Source organism: Pinus tabuliformis, chromosome 2_2 (genome assembly GCF_031772625.1).
Source record: "Pinus tabuliformis cultivar Carrire ecotype Pingquan chromosome 2_2, CPIR1, whole genome shotgun sequence".
In the NCBI taxonomy this organism is placed as follows: Eukaryota; Viridiplantae; Streptophyta; class Pinopsida; order Pinales; family Pinaceae; genus Pinus; species Pinus tabuliformis.
Window position 1 is genome coordinate 1,188,622,513 of NC_142300.1, and position 20,314 is coordinate 1,188,642,826.

Consider the following 20,314-nt stretch of genomic DNA (forward strand, 5'->3'; position numbering starts at 1 on the left):
TTTTAGATCATTATATCAAAGGAACAAGAATATTGGGTTCACTGGGGTGCGGGTAGGGCACAAATATGAAGGCTGAAGCTATGGCCCTATGGGGCCTCCTTTGGTTTTCATCTTACCTAGACATACCCTCACATATATGGAGACTCACGGACTATCATTGAACATGTACGTGGCAACACAAAAATATATCAACCAATGCTAAATAGTTGACTCAAACAGATTGAGAATCTTTGAATCTCTCTCAGAGACTCAACCATTCAACATATTGAAAGGGAGTTTAACCAAAATACAGATAGCAAGTCTAAAATGAGACTATAAGATGCACTGGATGGAATGAATATCGAAAGTAAGTTAGATGAAAACACAGTAGATGCTGAAACAAATTCTTTTGGATGGGATTATCACAACTAATATTTGGATTCATCTGCATTATCCAAAGAGTGGCTTTGAGATTGGTTCTTCATTGTTTTATATATGCATAGTATATATTACCAGTAGACATATAGATGATTTCATTTTCGTTAAACAATATTTGGTACAGTTTATTTTGTTTAATACTACCTTTGGGTATCTAATGTATAGTTGAAAAAAATGGATGGACTATTATTGTGACATTCGTTTATATGTACTGTTTTATATATATATATATAAAAACAGGTGCTTTTTTCTTACTGAAAAAAATCCATAGTCCCCACCACAATGGTAAACATGGAGGAATCTAGTCAGTGTCTGTACAAATCTAAATCTATTGGTCATCTTACGTCCTCCCTGACGTGTAGAAAGTTTATAAATCCTCGTCTCTGGTCTCCTTTATCCAAATACATGAGCATCCCTAACACAGTGTTGTTGGAAATTTCTGGTAATTTCAAACAAAATACTGAACAGAAAAAATGCTTTGTTTTGCACAGGGAAGCCCAAAAAAAATTGTCTTCTGGAGATGAAGAACAGAATTTCACACACACCAAAATAAACTTGTATTCTTAATCAAACCACTGCAGATACAAATTTCTTCCTCTCTCAAAGGGATTTACACAAAAAACTTTCACCAAAAAAAAATACTTTGTCCCTCCAGAAAAATTTTACACTGCTGTGTAAAGATTTCTTACATTTACTGCTATAAAATGTAATTCCTTACATATGCTACTGCATTTTCATTACATTACATTTCAACCAAAAAAAATACATTCCCTTTTCGCTGCTGCATTTTCCATGTGCTCAACCTGCTGTAAAAAAAATCCCACTATTTCATTCGCTGCCGCGAGCTTTTCATTACATATGCGACTACATACAATACTCCAGAACAACCAAAAAAAAAAATTACATAGTCAACGTATCCGTGAATAAAAAACTATTAAAATTAAAAACTTTACCAATCGAATACCATTCACATTAACTTTCATTTATTTCTTTGCTGACAAAAACTGGCGGTCAACAAAAAAAAAACTTCACGTCACGCAATAAAGTGCAGGCTGAGCTTCAACCGTTGATCTGCTCCTCATTGATCGAACGATTGTCATTAATTCCCCGGGAGGCCCTTTTAATCGAACTTTACCGGCCGGGGAATGGGTGGTTTTGAAATAGTGTTGCGGCCACGTGTCGATCAGCGAATGTGATCGGAGCCCCCTCGGAAAATACCACTCAGCGTGAAATGGTGGTGCGGGGAAATCCATGGTGGTTTTTCCGTCACTGTACAGCAGTCGCACAACAGTTGAAATTATATTTCAACACTCCCCTTTAATTTCAACTGCTAGGTTATCAGTCATACCCAGACATTTCCTTAAAAATTCAAAACTTTTCTGGCCCAATGGCTTGGTCAGAATGTCTGCAACCTGCTCCTGAGTTCTGCAATGTTTTAAGAAAATTTCTCCATTGTTTACCAATTCCCTGATGTAATAAAACTTTGTGTCAATGTGTTTCGTTCTCTTATGAAACACTGCATTCTTGGATAATGCAATAGCTGAGCTATGTCACAAAAAATCACTGTTCCTTTTTCTTGTTCTTGGCCTAAGCTCCTTAACGTCCTTCTCATCCAAACTGCTTGACATGCTGCTGCTATAGCTGCCACATATTCTGCTTCTGTTGTAGACCACGCTACAATAGGTTGTTTCTTAGAAGCCCATGAAATGGCTCCTGAACCCATGTGAAAAACATAACCGAATGTGCTTTTCCGATCATCTACACTTCCAGCCCAATCACTATCAGTGTATCCAACTAAATTTGAACATTCTGAAGTAGTATATAAAATGCCAAACCTTTTAGTACCATTAACATACCTCAGGATCCTTTTTGCTGCTTGCCAATGTGCTTCTTTTGGCCTCTCCATGAATCTGGAAATTAAACTAACAACAAACATTATATCCGACCTAGTTGCAGTCAAATACATGAGGCTGCCAATTATGCTCTTGTACAAACTAGGATCAAAGTCCTTGTTGTTGTCCTCTTTACTGAGTTTTAATCCCATCACTGTGGGAGTGATTGCTGCCTTGCTCTCCTGCATATGGAATTTTTCCAACACTTACTTAACATATTTGCTTGTGAGATAAAAATCTCATTTTCATTTTGTTCTACTTCTATTCCTAAGAAATATCTCAGCAAACCCATGTCAGTGATTTCAAATTCTTCTTTCATGACTTTTTTGAAATTTCCAATGAGATAATCATCATTATCTATGAAAATAACATCATCAACATATAACACAACAATTAGTATTTTACCATCCTTTTCTTTGATGTAGAGGGTGGGTTCTCCCTCACACTTTTCAAATCCATTTTCCAGTAGATAGGAATCTATCCTACTGTACCATGCTCTTGGTGCTTGCTTCAGCCCATAAAGAGCTTTCTTCAATCTGCACACTGTGTGTTCTTGGCCTTTCTTTTCATAGCCTAGAGGTTGTTCAATGTAAACCTCTTCTTTTAACACTCCATTTAGGAATGCTGACTTCACGTCCATTTGGTAAACTTTCTATTTGTTTTGTGTTGCTATGGACAACAATGCTTTCACGGTTTCCATTCTAGCAACCGGTGCAAAATTTTCCTCATAGTCTCTCCCATACTGCTGCTTGTATCCTTTGACAACCAGTCTTGCCTTGTTTCTTTCTATTTTACCTTCAGCATTGCTCTTGGTCTTGTAGACCCATTTAACTCCAATGACTTTTTTTCCTTTGGTAGCTCAACTAAATCCCATGTCTTGTTTCTTTCTATGGCATTGATCTCCTCATCCATAGCTTCTATCCATTTCTTATCCTTAATTGCTTCTTCGAAATGAATAGGGTCATCAACATGAGAATATAATGCAAACAAAGAGTTCATACCTTCATTTGTTGCCTCTTGTTCATAAATGTCACTTAAATTTCTGAACTTCTTACCTCTTTCATTTGGTGTGCAAGTGCTTGAAGAAGCACTTGAATTTCCTCCTTGTGGTGTGCTTGGAGAAACACTTTCATTTCTCCTCAAGGGTGTCCCTTGTTGTCCTTGTGTTGGTGCTGTTGTTTGGGGATGTATTTCAGCCATCTCCTCATCATTTTCATCATGTGACAAAGGGCTTTTAACATTCACTGTTTTCTCTATGCTTTCATCCCAAGCTTCATCCTCAATGAACTGAACATCTCTACTCACAATGAGCTTCTTGGTGGATGGGTTATACAACCTGTAAGCTTCGAATTCCTCACTGTATCCAATGAAAATACATTTCTCCCCTTTGCTGTCCAACTTCTTCCTTAGCTGATCTGGAATGTGTGCATAGGCCACACATCCAAAAACATTCATGTGGGTGACTCCTCGCTTTCTCCCACTTCATGCTTCTTCCGACACTCTGTTCATCACTGCTTTTGTAGGACATCTATTCAAAATGTACGTTGCACAGTGTACAGCTTCAGCCCAATAATCATTTGGCAAATTCTTTGCCTTTAACATACTTCTCGCCATGTCCATGATTTTCCTATTCTTCCTTTCAGCAACTCCATTTTGCTGCGGGGTGTACCTAGCTGTAAATTGCTTATGAATTCCATTTTCTCTACAAAAACGTAGAAATTCCTTGGAGTCACCTCCTCTATCAGTTTTCAGAACTTTGATATGCAGCCCGCTTTGGTTTTCCACAAGTGCCTTGTAATTGCAAAATCTTTCAAACACTTCACTTTTGTTCTTCAAGAAATAAACCCAAGTTTTTCTTGTAAAATCATCAATGAATGTTAATATGTAGTGGCTGCCTGCAAGTGATGGAGTTTGCATCGGTCCAAATAAGTCTGAGTGGGCAATCTCTAAGGGTGCTTTTGCCCTTATGCTTTTCCCTGATGGAAAACTTTCTCTGTGTTGTTTCCCCAAAATGCAACCTTCACAAAGGCTGTCTGGTTTCTCTATCAATGGTAATCCTCTTACCATTCTTTTTCTACTCAACAAATTAAGACCTCCAAAGTTGAGATGTCCAAATCTTAAGTGCCACAACCAATTTTCATCCTTTGGTTCGCTTTGGAAAGCCTCTTGAGTCATTGCTGCAATTACTTCTTTATTTTTCAAATCTGCCTTCATTCTGAGAGGGAACATCATGTTCCTTGTCATCTTTACTTCAGCAATACATTGTTTGTTGGGTGCTCTATCCATGATGGTGCATACATCATTCACAAAGAAAACATTGTAACCTTTTTGAACAAGCTGTCCAATACTTAAGAGGTTACATTTCATTCCAAGGACATAATAAATATCTGATATGGTTTTCTTTTCACCTTTCTTTGTTAAGACATTTACCTCTCCTTTTCCCATAATAGAAACTTTATTATCAGTCCCTAGTGTGACTTGTGACTTCATGTTCTGATCTAACATGCAAAACAGGGCTATGTTTCCTGTCATATGGTTGCTGCAACCGGAGTCTAGAAACCATACATCTTCACTCTTTTCTTCAGCAATATTACAGACTAAAAACAAATTGTTTTGGCTGATATTTTCTCTAGTGAAATTTACACTAGTTCTATTGTTCATATCATGTTGTTCCTCTTACATTCATTTGCATAATGCCCATATTTTTTACAATAATAACATTGGACATTGGATTTATCATACCTTTGTCCTTGAGCATGATGTTGTCCACTTTGTTGACTGTTGCCTTGGCCTTGGTTCTGATTTGGATTGCTGCCTCTTCCTTGAGTGTTTACTGGGCTGTTTCTTCCACCTCTGTTTTGGCTTCTGCCTCTTCCTCTCTTGTTTCCTCTGCCTTGACCTCTTCCACTTCCAAAGGACATCTGGGTCTTGAAGGCATGTTCTAGAGATGAGTTTTCATTTCTACTCAATCTTTGCTCATGTGTTATCAGTGATGCATGTAGTTCATCAACTAAGAAGTTTGAAAGATCCTTTGTCTCTTCTATGGTGGTGACAATCACATCGAACTTTGAGAGTAGGATTCTCAATAGTTTCTCCACAATCCTCATTTCTTCAAGAATCTCTCCATGAGACCTTATCTATGTGATCAAACCAATCACTTGTGTGAAGAATGAGTCAATATTGTCTGACTCCTTCATGCATAGATTCTCAAAATCTCTCCTCAGCAACTGTAGTTTTGTTGTCTTCACTTTCTCCATGCCTTGATAGGCTGTCTTGAGAGTTTGCCATGCTTCTTTGGATGTCTTGGCTGTTGCTATCCTTGGAAACACACTCTCATGCACTGCTTGATACAAAAATATGAGGGCTTTTGAATCCTTCTTCTTATAGCTCTTCAACAGATCTTTCTCTGCCTGAGTTAAGTTATTAAACTCTTCTTCATCTGCTGGTTCTTCAAATCCATCCTCAACAAATTCCCATAAATCTTGGGAAGTTAGCAGAGCTCTCATGGTTATTGCCCAATAGTCATAGTTTTTCCCATTAAACTGTGGGAGCTGAGTATTAAAGATACCCATGCTAGTGCTGGTGCTAGAGCCAGCCATTCTTGCACTTTTAACTATGCTTCAAAATACAGTCAAGTATTTAAATCACTGGCTTGAGAAATACTTTTGAATATTTCTTGACTGAGTCTTCACTTTGTTGGAGAAGCTGCTGCAACAAAAGGAACCTTCCTTCAGCTTCTTTGACACCTTCAAAGAGCCTGGACAAGCTCCGATACCATGTTGGAAATTTCTGGTAATTTCAAACAAAAGACTGAACAGAGAAAATGCTCTGTTTTGCACAGGGAAGCCCAAAAAAAATTGTTTGCTGGAAATGAAGAACAGAGTTTCACACACATCAAAATAAACTTGTATTCATTAATCTTTGTATTCATTAATCAAACCACTACAGATACAAATTTCTTCCTCTCTCAGAGGGATTTACACAAAAAACTTTCACCAAAAAAATACTGTCCCTCCAGAAAAATTTTACACTGCTGTGTAAAGATTTTTTACATTTACTACTGTAAAATGTAATTCCTTACATATGCTGGTGCATTTTCATTACATTACATTTCAACCAAAAAAATACATTCCCTTTTCGCGTTTTCCATGTGCTCGAACTGATGTAAAAAAATCTCATTATTTCATTCACTGCCGCGAGCTTTTCATTACATATGCGAGTACTTACAATGCTACAGAACAACCAAAAAAAATTACATAGTCATTGTATCCGTGAATAAAAAATTATTAAAATTAAAAACTTTACCAATCGAATACCATTCACATTAACTTTCATTTATTTCTTTGCTGACAAAAACTGGCGGTCAACAAAAAAAACTTTACATCAAGCAATAAAGTGCACGCTGAGCTTCAACCGTTGATCTGCTCCTCATTGATCGAACGGCTGTCATTAATTCCCCAGAGGCCCTTTTAATCGAACTTTACCGGCCGGGGGAATGGGTGGTTTTGAAATAGTGTTGCGGCCACGTGTCGATCAGCAAATGTGATCGGAGCCCCCTCGGAAAATACCACTCAGCGTGAAATGGTGGTGCGGGGAAATCCATGGTGGTTTTGCCGTCGCTGTACAGCAGTGGCACGGCAGTTGAAATTATATTTCAACAAGTATTTGTTGCAGAAATTCCTGAACATTTCTGACGCAGTATTTGTTACAGAAATTCCCGAACATCCCTAACGCAATATTTGTTGCAGAAATCCAATCAGTAAACCCTGCTCAGCTGCCTCCATTTCTGAACCACAACGATGATTCATCTGGTAATCGTATCTCACACTCATTCTGATAGTGCGGAAATTTCAGAATCCACTAACATGGTCTTCTGGTACTGCAACTGATAGACTATAGGATGCCAGAATGAGTTTGGCGGGCAAGATTTAATTAACTCGAATTTTGGATTCATAGCTTTCTGAACTCCGCTTTGATGTCTGATTGCGCAGATTGGTGTTTGGATTAGCGTGTAGCGTATAACAATGAGCTGGTATTCCAGGCAGGTTGGTTCCCTTGGCCATGGCGAGGTATGTGGCTGTTGACCTAATTCTATTTCAATTTATTTCAGCCCTGTCATGAGAAATGAGTTCCTAGTCACTGCGAAATCAATTCTTGTAAGTGTGTGGATTTCTTATATTTTTCAGGTTTTTTTTATTTGGGAGTAAGTTTGCAGGATTATATTTTCAAAGTGTTTAATATATCATCAGGATTATATTTTCATGTTAGAACATTAAATCATAAAAGTGGCTGTCAACCCAGAAAATAATCTTCTGTCCCCCACCACAATGGTAAACATAGACGAATCTAGTCAGTGTCTGTAGAATTCTAAATCTACTGGTCATCTTACGTGTAGAAAGCTTATAAATCCTCGTATCTGCTCTCCTTTATCCAAATATGTGAGCATCCCTAATGCAGTATTTATTGCAGAAATTCCTGAACATTTCTGACGCAGTATTTGTTGCAGAAATCCAATCAGGAAAGCCTGTTCAGCTACCTTCATTTCTGAACCACAACGCTGATTTCATCTGGTAATCTTATCTCATACTCATTCTGATAGTGTGGAAATTTCAGAATTGGTTCACTTTTTTTCATTGATCGACTAAAATCCACTAACATGGTCTTCTGGTAGGATGCCAGAATGAGTTTGGCGGGCAAGATTTAATTAACTCGCATCTTGGATGCATAGCTTTCTGAACTCCACTTTGATGTCTGATTTAGCAGATTGGTGTTTGGATTAGTGTGTAGCGTATAACAATGAGCTGGTATTCCAGGCAGGCAGGTTCCCTTGGCCATGCCGGGGTATGTCGCTGTTAACCTATTTCTATTTGAATTTATTTCAGCCCTGTCATGATAAATGAGTTCATAGTCACTGCGAAATCAATTCTTATAAGTGTGTGAATTTCTTACATTTTTCAGGTTTTTTTTAATTTGGGAGTAAGTTTGCAGGATTATATTTTCAAAGTGTTTAATTATATTTTCAAAGTGTTTAATATATCATCTGATGGGTAGGGAATTGAACCGACGATTTTTAATAAAAATATTTTTATAGTGTTTCACATTAAAAAAATATTTTAATAAAACATTAAAAAAATATTTTAATAAAACAACCAGATCACTGTATATCCAAAATCCATAAACCCAAATCCGAGCTTACCAACTTTCCAACTTTCCTGTGTTTAGATGGGTTAAAGGGTAACTTTGCTGCATTTGGTATTGACCTGTTGCTTCATTATATTGTATTGTTGCACTTGCTTTTCTGGTAACTCTTACCTATTTCAATGCAGAGAAAATTTGATACCAAAGCTAAAGGTTCTGAAGACAAATCGGGGAAACAACAGAGAGTTGCGCTGGTGCTAGGGGTAACAGGAATTGTGGGCAATAGCTTGGCAGAAATCTTGCCTATGCCTGACACTCCTGGTGGACCTTGGAAAATTTATGGAGTTGCTAGGAGGCCTAAGCCAGATTGGTCACCAGAAACTCCAATACAATACATTCAATGCGATGTTCTGGATTGAGAACTCACTTTAGAAAAGATTTCACCATTGAAGGATGTAACCCATCTCTTCTGGGTTGTTTGGGTGAGTAGGGAAACAGAGGAGCAGCACTGTGAGGATAATGGAAAAATGTTGAGTAATGTGTTAGATGCACTGCTGCCCAATGCAGAGAATTTACAGCACATCTGTCTTCAGACTGGGTCTAAACACTACTTGGGTCCATTTGATACAGTGGCCAGGAATCGCTCTTTTCAGCTGAACGAGCCACCTTATCATGAAGAGCTTCCGAGGTTACCTGTACCCAATTTTTATTATACTCTGGAGGATATTGTTTTTGAGACTGCCAAGAAGAAAGAGGGATTAACATGGTCCATTCACCGTCCCTCAATCATATTTGGCTTCTCCCCTTCAAGCTTAATAAATGCTGTATGCACACTCTGTGTTTATGCTGCCATTTGCAAACATGAAGGGCTGCCTTTCGAATACCCAGGAAACAGAATTACATGGGAACAGTTTACGGATATATCTGATGTAGATTTGATTGCAGAGCAAGAAATTTGGGCTGCCACAGACGCTTATGCCAAGAACCAGGCTTTTAATGGTAGTAATGGAGATGTGTCTAAATGGAAACGCCTGTGGGGAATCATAGCAGAAAAATTTGATCTCGAGCTATTACCATACAAAGGTGAAGGCTTTAGTCTGGCTGAGGCTATATGAAAGACAAAGGTCCAGTCTGGGATGCAATTGTCAGAGAAAATAAGCTGCACCCAACAAAATTTGTAGAAATGGGAAATTGGTGGCTTGCAGATTTCATATTAAATCTTCCCCGGGAATTGGTACATAGCATGAACAAGAATAAAGAGTATGGTTTCTTTGGGTTTCGAAATACAGAAACTTCTCTGGCATATTGGATAGACAAAATGAAGGTATCTCATGTTATTCCTTAAACTTGATCCATCTTTATGTCTCCAGTTAGAACCAAGCAGAGGAGTTTCATTTAGAGGCTGCTTTTGTGATTCAGGATGGTTATGCTATATTCTGAATCAGTTGGAGGTGTTGATGTGTATTTTGTCATGTCCAAGTATAGTTTGTGAAACTAGGTTTTCGAAAATTGTTTGATGATGTGTGATTTTGCAATGGACTCAAATAAAGAGCTGGAACTCCATCCTTGAATTTCCTTCAATTTAGTTCTGGTGTTAAAAATCGAGTAGCAACAATCTCAATGTTACACTATATGGTTGATCACCAGCTTCTGTTTTGAACATTATTATTTTTACCATAGAATAAAGCAATCCGGAGGTGGAAATAGTTCTCCAACTGTCAACAGAAGCCTGAGTTTCTTCCCTGTTTAATGATCCAATGTAGACATTCATGGTACTTCTCTGCAACTTTAATGATGTTGTACATCAAACCCAGATGATTATGTAAACATAAATTCTGCTTGAGTTCTTTGACTGTAATCAGAAGCCTGAGTTTCTTCCCTATTTTATGATCCAATGTAGACATTCATTGTACTTCTCTGCAACTTTAATGATTTAGTAGATAATACCCAGTCGATTATGATCAAACGCAGGGATAGTGTCACCAATCTCAATCTTTGGATTCTCCACTTTGAAAATATCAACTTAGCCCACTGTTCAAAGATCTTCGCGATGATTCGAAAACTTAGTTTATTGTTCAAGATCTTCAAACATGTCATAGCAAGAAATTAAGATTTCTGAGCTTTAACATTAAAATTGGTTTTTTCTTTTCGAGTGGGTATTGTTTTTTAAAGCTCAGTTTTGTTAGGTTTAACATTAAAATTGGCTTTTGCTTTTTAAGCGGGTATTGTCTTTTAAAACTTAGTTTTCGCTATTCACTTTTAAATGCTTTCGGTTTTCATTTTAAGGGAGATAAGGAGGATAAAAAAAATTGAAGCAATATTTAGGTTAACTTTACACCATTTTAGTTATAACATTTTGTAATTGGGTAGAAAATTTTTTCATATTACCGTTGAAAAAACACTAGTTAAGAAATCTTGATTTATTAAAAGGGATTAAGTTTATGCAACAATCCCCATTATGCAACATGTCTCTACTGACCTGGGTATGATCAAGCGTCGCCTAGGTCATGAAAATAATTAATTATCCAAAACTCGGATTAATTATCTTTGGGAATCACCTGTTGTATCCATAATCACCGCCACTAAATCTTTGTATGAATTAATGGTCAAGCCAAAACTAAGTTACAGAGCCATTTACATTTTTGTAAGGTAGATTTTATTATTAAATTATGGGTGTAGTTTAATTTATAAAAGAAATGGTTTTTTAAGACATTTTTTTTAATTAAAATCAATTTTTTGAAAATTGAGTTTAAACTATTTAATCTGCATAATTTGAGTGCTACAAGAGTTTTTCATGGTGCCGAATCTATTTATGCATTCAAAAATGCATTTTAAATAATGAAAATTCTTGAAATTGTTTTGGCAAATTTTAGTGAATTCTGTGAAAAAAGCTATTTCATCTATAAATTAGATTGCCTCTTAAATTATATAGATTTTAGAACATAATTTACTTTGATACTCTCGCATGATAATTGTCATTTTCATTGTTAAATTAGATTTTAACCCTTAAAAAATAATTTATTGAAGTATAATTTTAATTATTAATATTTTATTTTTATTTTTTTATATATTTTAATTAATTTTTAAATACAATTGATGCAGCAAAGCTGCAACTTTGAAACGATCCTCGGGCCTGTGGTTTAATCCATTACGCAACAAATCTAAGGGGCCTCAAAATTAAAAATCAACACATAACATTGAAGCCTACACAATATGTATCTACATTAAAACTCAGAAATAATTCATTAATAAAATATTTACAGAATTATTCTCATTCCTCACTCTCACACTTCTACCTCCCATGCCTCATGGGCTCCTCTTAATTTATACAAATGGATTAGAACCCAAGTAGGTTCTAGATCCCTTAACAAACTCCAACAATATCTCTCTTGATCCCTAAAATCTCTCATCCAAATCCTAAAAATCCTATAATTTCACTTTTAACTCAATTAATCCTCTATTCTAGGACCCCCTAATCACTAAAATCTCTATGAGATCTTTACAAGTCTAACATCACTCATATTCTCTCATAATTGAAAATATTTACAATTAAAACCTCACACATATTTTTCTCTCAATTTATTAAAAATATACAAATAAATTGAAAACATCACACTCCCTAAGTCAACCAAATGTACAATGATTTTCTAAAATAAGATGCTCCTACATCAGACTCCCAATGTAGAAAAGAAGAATTTATAGACTCTTGCCTATGAGGTTTGTCACTTTTTTGTAGTAATGTGACAACCACAGGTCTCAATGACTTACTACCTCCAGGATTCCAAACTCTGTTTTGCTGCTAGTCCTTCAATCTTTCTTCCTGATGTTGTTTACAAGATTGGAATAACAATTCATCGTGATTACATTCAAGTTCCACATTTGGACATTTTTCTTCCATATGTGCAATATGTTCATGTTCCAACAACATTTTCATTTCTTCAATTTCAACTTTATCATCATTTTCTATGCTTCCGTTGCACCAAATTTGTTGATTTGAAGGCATATTGTCACATTCTAACTTTGGATTATCCAACCATTCTTCTAGAAATTTTAATTCTGCTTCAATATTACTCATGTTGACATCTGAAATTATTTGATGATTATCAACAATTATTTGTTCACCTTCAGCATCTTTAACATGTCCTGCATCCACAAACAAACTATCAGTTTTTAAAATACAAGACCTTTTGGCCTCATTTGATGCTTCAAGCACCAACCTTTCACGATGGAATTTCTGGGTTTCAACAAATTCTCTTTGTTGTGACTCAATTCATTTGAGTCTTTCCTTTTCCAACAAAGCAATATGTATTTGTTCGAGTTCTTTGAACTTGTTTATCAGCTTGGCATTCCATTTCTTTTGCAATAGGTTCCATCTAACCTGTTTCCTCATTCTCCATCCATGTCTTCAGTCTGCATTCTCTTTTCCTTGTAGCCATTCCGTAAGTATGTCAAGTCGCGCTTTCAATTCCTCGATCTCTTTCTTCATATTCTCTAGTGAACTTTATCCTGTTCACCATCATTTGCAACAACTAACACTTTACCAAGTTGTTTTCTCTGAACTTGGCCAATGGTTCACCTCACTTGAACCTACTCCTGAGCAATCCTTGGTCCTTTTTTCTGTAAGCAACAATTGCATTATCTCTTCAAATTTTACTACAGTAATCAGAATTTTTGGGTGTCAGGCTCTGTCGATCATGCACCCATTACAATCAAAGACTCAAAATTTTTGACTTGATTCTCTGACTCTCAATTTTCTTTTGACCAAGACTTTTAATTTGGCATCAACTTTTAACATTCCCCTAATTTCTCACCTTATACACTAATTCTCTTTCCTATTCCATTATTCTCTCCCCACAAAATAAAACTATTATAATAATAATTATCTTTTTATATAAACCTTTTCACTCCAAAAATATCTTATCCCTCCATTATCTTTACAAATAAACTTTCCAAAACTTTTCTCCATATACCCTCATTGAATATCCACTTGAGTAACGTGCTTTTTATAACCATGAACATTTTATGTGCAAATAATATTCATGTGAGTTTAAATGAATAGCTTCATGATTTAATATCAAAACTCACGTGCAATATAAATGTGCACTTTTCAAATGTGTTGAGGGATTAATAAATAACACCAAATGTTGTGCCTCAATTCTGTTAGCGTTGCACCTTTATGGAATTGGTTTTCTTTGTAAATGATGATACTTTTGACAATAACCAAGATCAACACATCCAAACAAACAATTTGTTAGATAAACTTGACCCTATGGTGGAGTTAAGGTTATGTCAACAGTTATGGTTAACAGTTGTGGTTTTGGGCACTAGTATTGGTGACTCATGGTATTGAGCCCATGGTATTACATGTAGTTGAAGCCCTTAAAAGGCTTGTGTATTCTCCATTGTAGGTAGCCATGGTTGAGAAGTGAAAGCTCAGGTTGTTGGCCAGCTTGGCTGTGTTTTAGCCAAGGACAATAATAGATCTATTGTTGGTTGGTTTTTCCCCAATTGGGGTTTTCCAGATAATCATGGTGTACATGGTTTAAATGTGTATTTCTTTATTGTTATATTTATTTGTCTTGAACCCTAACAAGTGGTATCAGAGCTCTGGTTGGCAAGGGCCGTGGATAGCTATTCGAAATGTTCCCATCGACGAAGCGCTGGCGCTGGTTGAAGCAATAGCTCATTGCACAAACCATCGATGTCTTTGCCAAGGCCTCGTTCGATGAGGAGCAAGAAAAAAAAAATGCAAGCCCTGGGAATATTTTTTGGGAATTTAAAAAATCAAGAAAGTCAGAGCCATCATATTTCCCTGCCCGCAGTTGTGAAGGGAAAAAGGAGGCCCGCAGGTGGGAAGGGAAAGAAGGAGAAATCCGGGCTGCTTAGCAAAAGTCTGTGCCACTAGACATGCATCACAGCGCTGCCCCTGCACGTGAAGGAAGGGACCTGTCTGCTCTCTGCGTGGAGCCGTTGCTGGCCCTGTTTAGGCTATCGAGAAGCGAGGCAGCGAGGAGCCGTTGCAGCCATCAAGGAGTCTGCGTGTGCAGCCGTCGAAGAGGCTGCGTGCTTCTCTGCATGAAGAGGAAGACGGTTCCCATTGTTGGCTGAACCCGTTTCTGCATGGAAGGTGTGAAGCCTGGACCATTGCTGCATGTTACATATTGCTTCATTGCTGTAGTGGAAGGCGTGAAGCATGGACCATTGCTGCATGAGCGTTGCTGGTCTGTCCTGCATGCTGCCTACGTGGAACGCTGTGTTGGTGGAGTTCTTTGCTACGTGAACGCTGACAGAGCCTGTCTCTGTGTGAAGGCAAGTGCTGCGTTCATCATGTTGTTGTGTGGAGAGCAGAAACTCTGAGTGTGGAGCTCTTTGCTGTGTGAAGGAGCCTATCTTCTGCTTTGGAAGAGAACCAGAGCTGAGCTGTGTGTGGGTCAAGATAGCAACAAAATAAAAATAAAATGGAAATTTTCATGTAAATGGGTATACAACTGTAAGACCTGGTAAAGCATGCGTACCCCAGTAAATCACTGGTAAAGTCACCCCAGTAAATCACTGGTAAAGTCTGAATGTCCACTTGGGTGATATGGGGATGCATGTGGTGGTATGATGAAGCATGATGAATATCAAATACCCTAACATTGACTAGGTAGGGCCTGGAGGTGAGTGGTGGCTAGCTCACTTGGCATATTTGGCTAAATTTGGCCAAGGAAAACCCAAAGTCAAGTTTAAAGGGGGGATTTTTAGATAAACTTAACCCTATGGTGGAGTTAAGGTTATGTCAACAATTATGGTTAACAGTTGTGGTTTTGGGCACTAGTATTGGTGACTCATGGTATTGAGGCCATGGTATTACTTGTAGTTGAAACCCTTAAAAGGCTAGTGTATTCTCCATTGTAGGTAGCCATGGTTGAGCGATGAAAGCTCAGGTTGTTGGCCAGCTTGGCTGTGTTTTAGCCAAGGACAATAATAGATCTATTGTTGGTTGGTTTTTCCCCAATTGGGGTTTTCCAGATAATCATGGTGTACATGGTTTAAATGTGTATTTCTTTATTGTTATATTTATTTGTCTTGAACCCTAACACAATTCTCCATTATATGACAAATCTATCCCTATACATGGTTTGCAAGAATAAAAAGAAAACTGAAACTTGACTACAATTCTACATGGCTCCAGTCAACAGAATTCTACGCTGGCAACGATGACAACCTTCACGTTTGTACAACGGGTATTGTTGTGAATAATCTTCACAGCAGTCCAACATAGCTTACTCAATGCAAGAACCCAACACAACTTTTCTCAATGCAGCTCAACATAAATAGCCAAGAACAGGGTTCAATACCGATTTTAATGCAGGCCTCTGTAATTCTGTTGAATCCTCCGCGCCAAAATTATACAATTTAGTGTTATAACAGCCTCCACGACTTCACAACTTCTCCTTAACAGTCAAAGGGAATTCACTTCGACACTCACTTTGGTAATAGGCTCCTCAGAAGTTTTACCAATTTTCTGGGCTTTCAGCTGCCTTTTCCTCTCCTTGCGCTCCGCTTTGGTTTGTTCTAATTGCCTCATCAGCGCACTCACCACATCTGAGAGAATTTCTGTTGTGACTTAATCTATAAGGGATACATTCGCATCTTCCTCCACTAATTCTTCACACAGGATTTAACTTGCCAGAAAACTTCTTCAACTGCATTGCAGGCCAATACATACACTGCACCAATTCACAACCACACAAAACTAAACGTTGGAGACTCACTCTGCGACTAAATCTTATCAATTCATGTGCACACATTAGACCATGATACTCTAAGCTATGATACCACTTTGATGCAGCAAAGCTGCAACTTTGAAACGATCCTCGGGCCTATGGTTTAATCCATTACGCAGCAAATCTAAGAGGCCTCAAAATTAAAATTCAACACATAACATTGAAGCTTACACAATATGTATCTACATTAAAGCTCAAGAATAATTCATTAATCAAATATTTACAGAATTATTCTCATTCCATGCCTCATTGGCTCCTCTTAATTTATACAAATGGATTAGAACCGAAGTAGGTTCTAGATCCCTTAACAAACTCCAACAATATCTCTCTTGATCCCTAAAATATCTCATCCAAATCCTAAAAATCCTCTAATTTCACTTTTAACTCAACTAATCCTCTATTCTAGGACCCCCTAATCCCTAAGATCTCTACGAGATCTTTACAAGTCTATCATCACTCATATTCTCTCATAATTGAGAATATTTACAATTAAAACATCACACCCCTTAAGTCAACCAAATACACAATGATCTTCTAAAGCAAGATGCTCCTCCATCAAAAATTAAATAAAATTATAATAATAAAGTATTTAAATGCTCTTCTAAATTATAAAAATGGTTTTTAATAAATTATCTTATTTAGATTTAAACTTTGACATCTTAATTCATGTAACTTTCTTTTTTTAATAACCCATAAATAAATAGAAAAATATGCCCAAAAAAATTAAAAAATCTAAATGTGTATATGATCATTTTTCATTAAATCATGAGTAAATAGAAATATAATGGAAATAGATTGGTGATGGCTTACAAACAATTTAATTGCAGATTGTCATATTAGGAGACTTATTCTTGTGCAGTCAATGTTACTTAACATTTCAGTTTATTGGATGCATTTATACATTTTACCCAGTAAAATCATTTAGAAAATTTCCTTTGGCCTAGGGCGAAGGGAAGAAAAAAGCTTCATCTCTTCCATTTGAGTAAAATTACAAAGCTAAAGGACTTTGGTGGATGGGACTTAAAAGATATCAATATTTTCATATGGGCTCTCCTGATAAAGAGCTTTTGGTGAGCAATATCTTAGAGAGGTATTTGGCAGGCAATCATAAAGGAAAAATATATGAAAATTTTGTCTTTTTTGGAGTGATTTAGTGTTGGACAAGTTCCTAAAAGAAATGGTTCATATATGAGCAATAGATTTATGAAGATCAAACAATGGGTATTTGGAAATCTTCATTGGGAGATGGGATTTGGTACAAAGGTTAAAGTAGGGATTGATCTCATCCAATGAATGTGTGGTGATTACACTTTTTCTGTCACCGATCATGAAATTACTACATGATAAGGGTATCTTTCTCTTATATCATATCTGAGCAGATTATGATTTGATGCAACTCTACCCCATATGTAAAGGTGTTGAAAAATTGGGTCCTTCTAGTGAAAATGTTATATGGAAGTGACACATATGAGACTTACAAAAGGATTGGATAACTCTTAGAGATGCTGACGATAAAATTAGTTGGAATGGTATTCTTAGTGAGGGCCAATTAGTTGTTTCAGAGATATACAGTCATATTACATAATCTCTTCAGGCACTAGAGGAATTATGTTGGTTTAGTTATGTTTGGTCTTGGTATATGCCTTTAAAAATCAAAATTTTGAGATGGCTTGTATGGAAAAACAAAATCCTAACTTGGGAAATCCTATGCAAAAGAGGTTTGCATAGAGCATCAAACTCTTCCTTTTTTTATTATTTGGGGCATATGAAGGGTTAGAAATGCGCTGATTTTTGAGAACTATCTTTTTTAAATTCACTTTATAAGTGATAAGATATGTGCTTTCTATAGAGAATATGGTCGAAATATCTATACGGAAAAGCCACAGAGAACCTTGGTTGGTGTTCAAAATGCTCAATACTTGACTAGTTTTCAATGATGGGGTCACCCAAAGAGGGATTTGTGGGTGTGGTGTTCTTATCGAGGTTTCACAATTATTAGAGTATCACTTCTTTTGGGGCTATGGGGAAGGGACAAATACAAGGGTTGAGGTGGTTGTGTTGTGGGGATTATTATATTGCCCAAAGAGGCTTAATATGGAATCTATTCATATTTTTGGTGATTCAAGGGTCGTCACTGAATGGATCAATGGAAGGTCATCCCTTGCCCCTCTTTTTCTATTCGACTCGATGTGCGGGATCAATGAATTAAAGGCATATTTTCATAGAATATCCTTTGCACATGTGTTCCAAGAAAATAATGCTTATGTTGACACCCTTTCAAAAAAGAGTCTGACAACGTTGCTTGGAAGAATTCACTACAATGTTCTAATTCAAGGAGTGTTGCTAAATATTGGGTTGTTTCCTTTCGTATGATACCCTATGTTATTTCTGGTTCATAAGCTATTGAGTGCACAAGATATAGATTAATTATTTGCAGAAATTTTGATCTTCTCTCTGCAATTTTTTTTACTTAGATTATGTCTGATATATATATATATATATATATATATATATATATATATATATATAGATATATATATATATATATATATATATATATATATATATATATATATATATATAGATATATGGATTCTGTATAGATTAGATGATGCTCTCTTTTTAGTTGTTGGTTGCGTATCTATAGATTTAAACCTTTGTGATGAAATATGTTTTATTATTTTTTTCAATTGGATATTGTGTAGATACATCATGTTCATCTAACATATATAACTATTTTTCTATTTTTAATAAATAATCTGTCTAATTTTTTCTTCCCTAAAAAAATTACAATGGAAAATATTTAAAAAAATAAAAAAAGACAAATAAAATTACAATGGAAAATATTAAAAAAAAAAAAAGACGAATTAGCCCACTTATATTTAGTAATACCTTCGACCAAAATTACATAAAATAAATCAAATAGACTTTCATCATAAACAAAATAAATCCCATACTATTTTTGTATTTCATGTGTCGAAACTAAGTTATACTAATGTCACTTTTAAAATTAATGGTTGTACCTATATGTATATTGTTTCATTTTAAAACGAACTCTTAAATAATTATTAATTCATTGTATCAATAATCATTTAATGGACATGAACATTGAACATAAATCGAATTGTTAATTTAACTATGTTTAATCTAACAAACAAGAACCAGTTACTCTGTAACGCTGATTTTTTTTTTCATTTTAATTTAATATTTTTTTAGTTTTTAAATAAAAACATCTCTACATTATTAATAATTCATAACATTTCTCAATAAGTCACAAAACATTTCATGAATATATTATGTTACATATAGTTTTTTCCAAAGAAAAAATCGAACTTTTTATTTATAATCGATAAAAAGTTACATAGTATATGCAAATGCATTCAGTTTGCTGTATGATCAGATCATAAAGCTACTCCAGAAAAGAGACTACCTTTTCTGTACAAAAGCTGGGAAAAGAAGGCTCTGGAGACCTGGGCCAAAAGATTTCAGCTCCCATTTCCAGATAATCACTAAAATCAGCCCATATAAACCAAAACTGAACAATGTTCTAAGTCACGCATCTACTCCTGGGTCTCCTCAATGAGGAAAACAACCCAAATTTGGAAATAGATACCATGAAAAAAAAATACCAACAGTTTGCCAAAAGGCAGCTGTACTCGCAACCAGTTACAACAGTTTTGGTAGTATATATATATCATCAGACAAAAACCAAAAAAGACTATGCATAGGGAGGCTGATCCGACACACGGATCTGACCATAATCTTCCTCTGCTATTCGCCAGCTGCCCATATTTTGTTGTAAACCTTCCTTAGAAAGCTTGTCTGCTGCTTCATTCCGTTCCCTGTATATATGGCCAAGTGAAAAAACATTAAATGAAATCTTTAGATTCAGAATTTCTTCTAATAAAGGTCTCAGCATATAATTTTGACATCTACTTTGTCCATTAACCCATTTTACAACATTTAAAGAGTCCCCAAAGATCTGAACTGTGAAGATGTTCCTGTGAATAAGCCAGCAAAGAAGGAGCTTTAAGGCGGACAATTCAGCAAAATTGTTTGATCCGGTGCCTAGACCCACTGAAGCTTTTAAAATTTGGT

The 20,314-nt window shown here is 36.1% G+C and overlaps 1 pseudogene across 1 annotated transcript; it reads left to right on the top strand.

Moving 5' to 3' along the window:
* Positions 1 to 6,975: 6,975 nt before the first annotated feature.
* On the top strand, positions 6,976 to 10,020 carry LOC149197738 (3-oxo-Delta(4,5)-steroid 5-beta-reductase-like; annotated as a pseudogene). Its single transcript, XR_016254229.1, has 5 exons — positions 6,976 to 7,120; positions 7,301 to 7,378; positions 7,816 to 7,879; positions 8,073 to 8,150; positions 8,636 to 10,020. The product of XR_016254229.1 is annotated as a 3-oxo-Delta(4,5)-steroid 5-beta-reductase-like (transcript).
* The last annotated feature ends 10,294 nt before the right edge of the window (positions 10,021 to 20,314 follow it).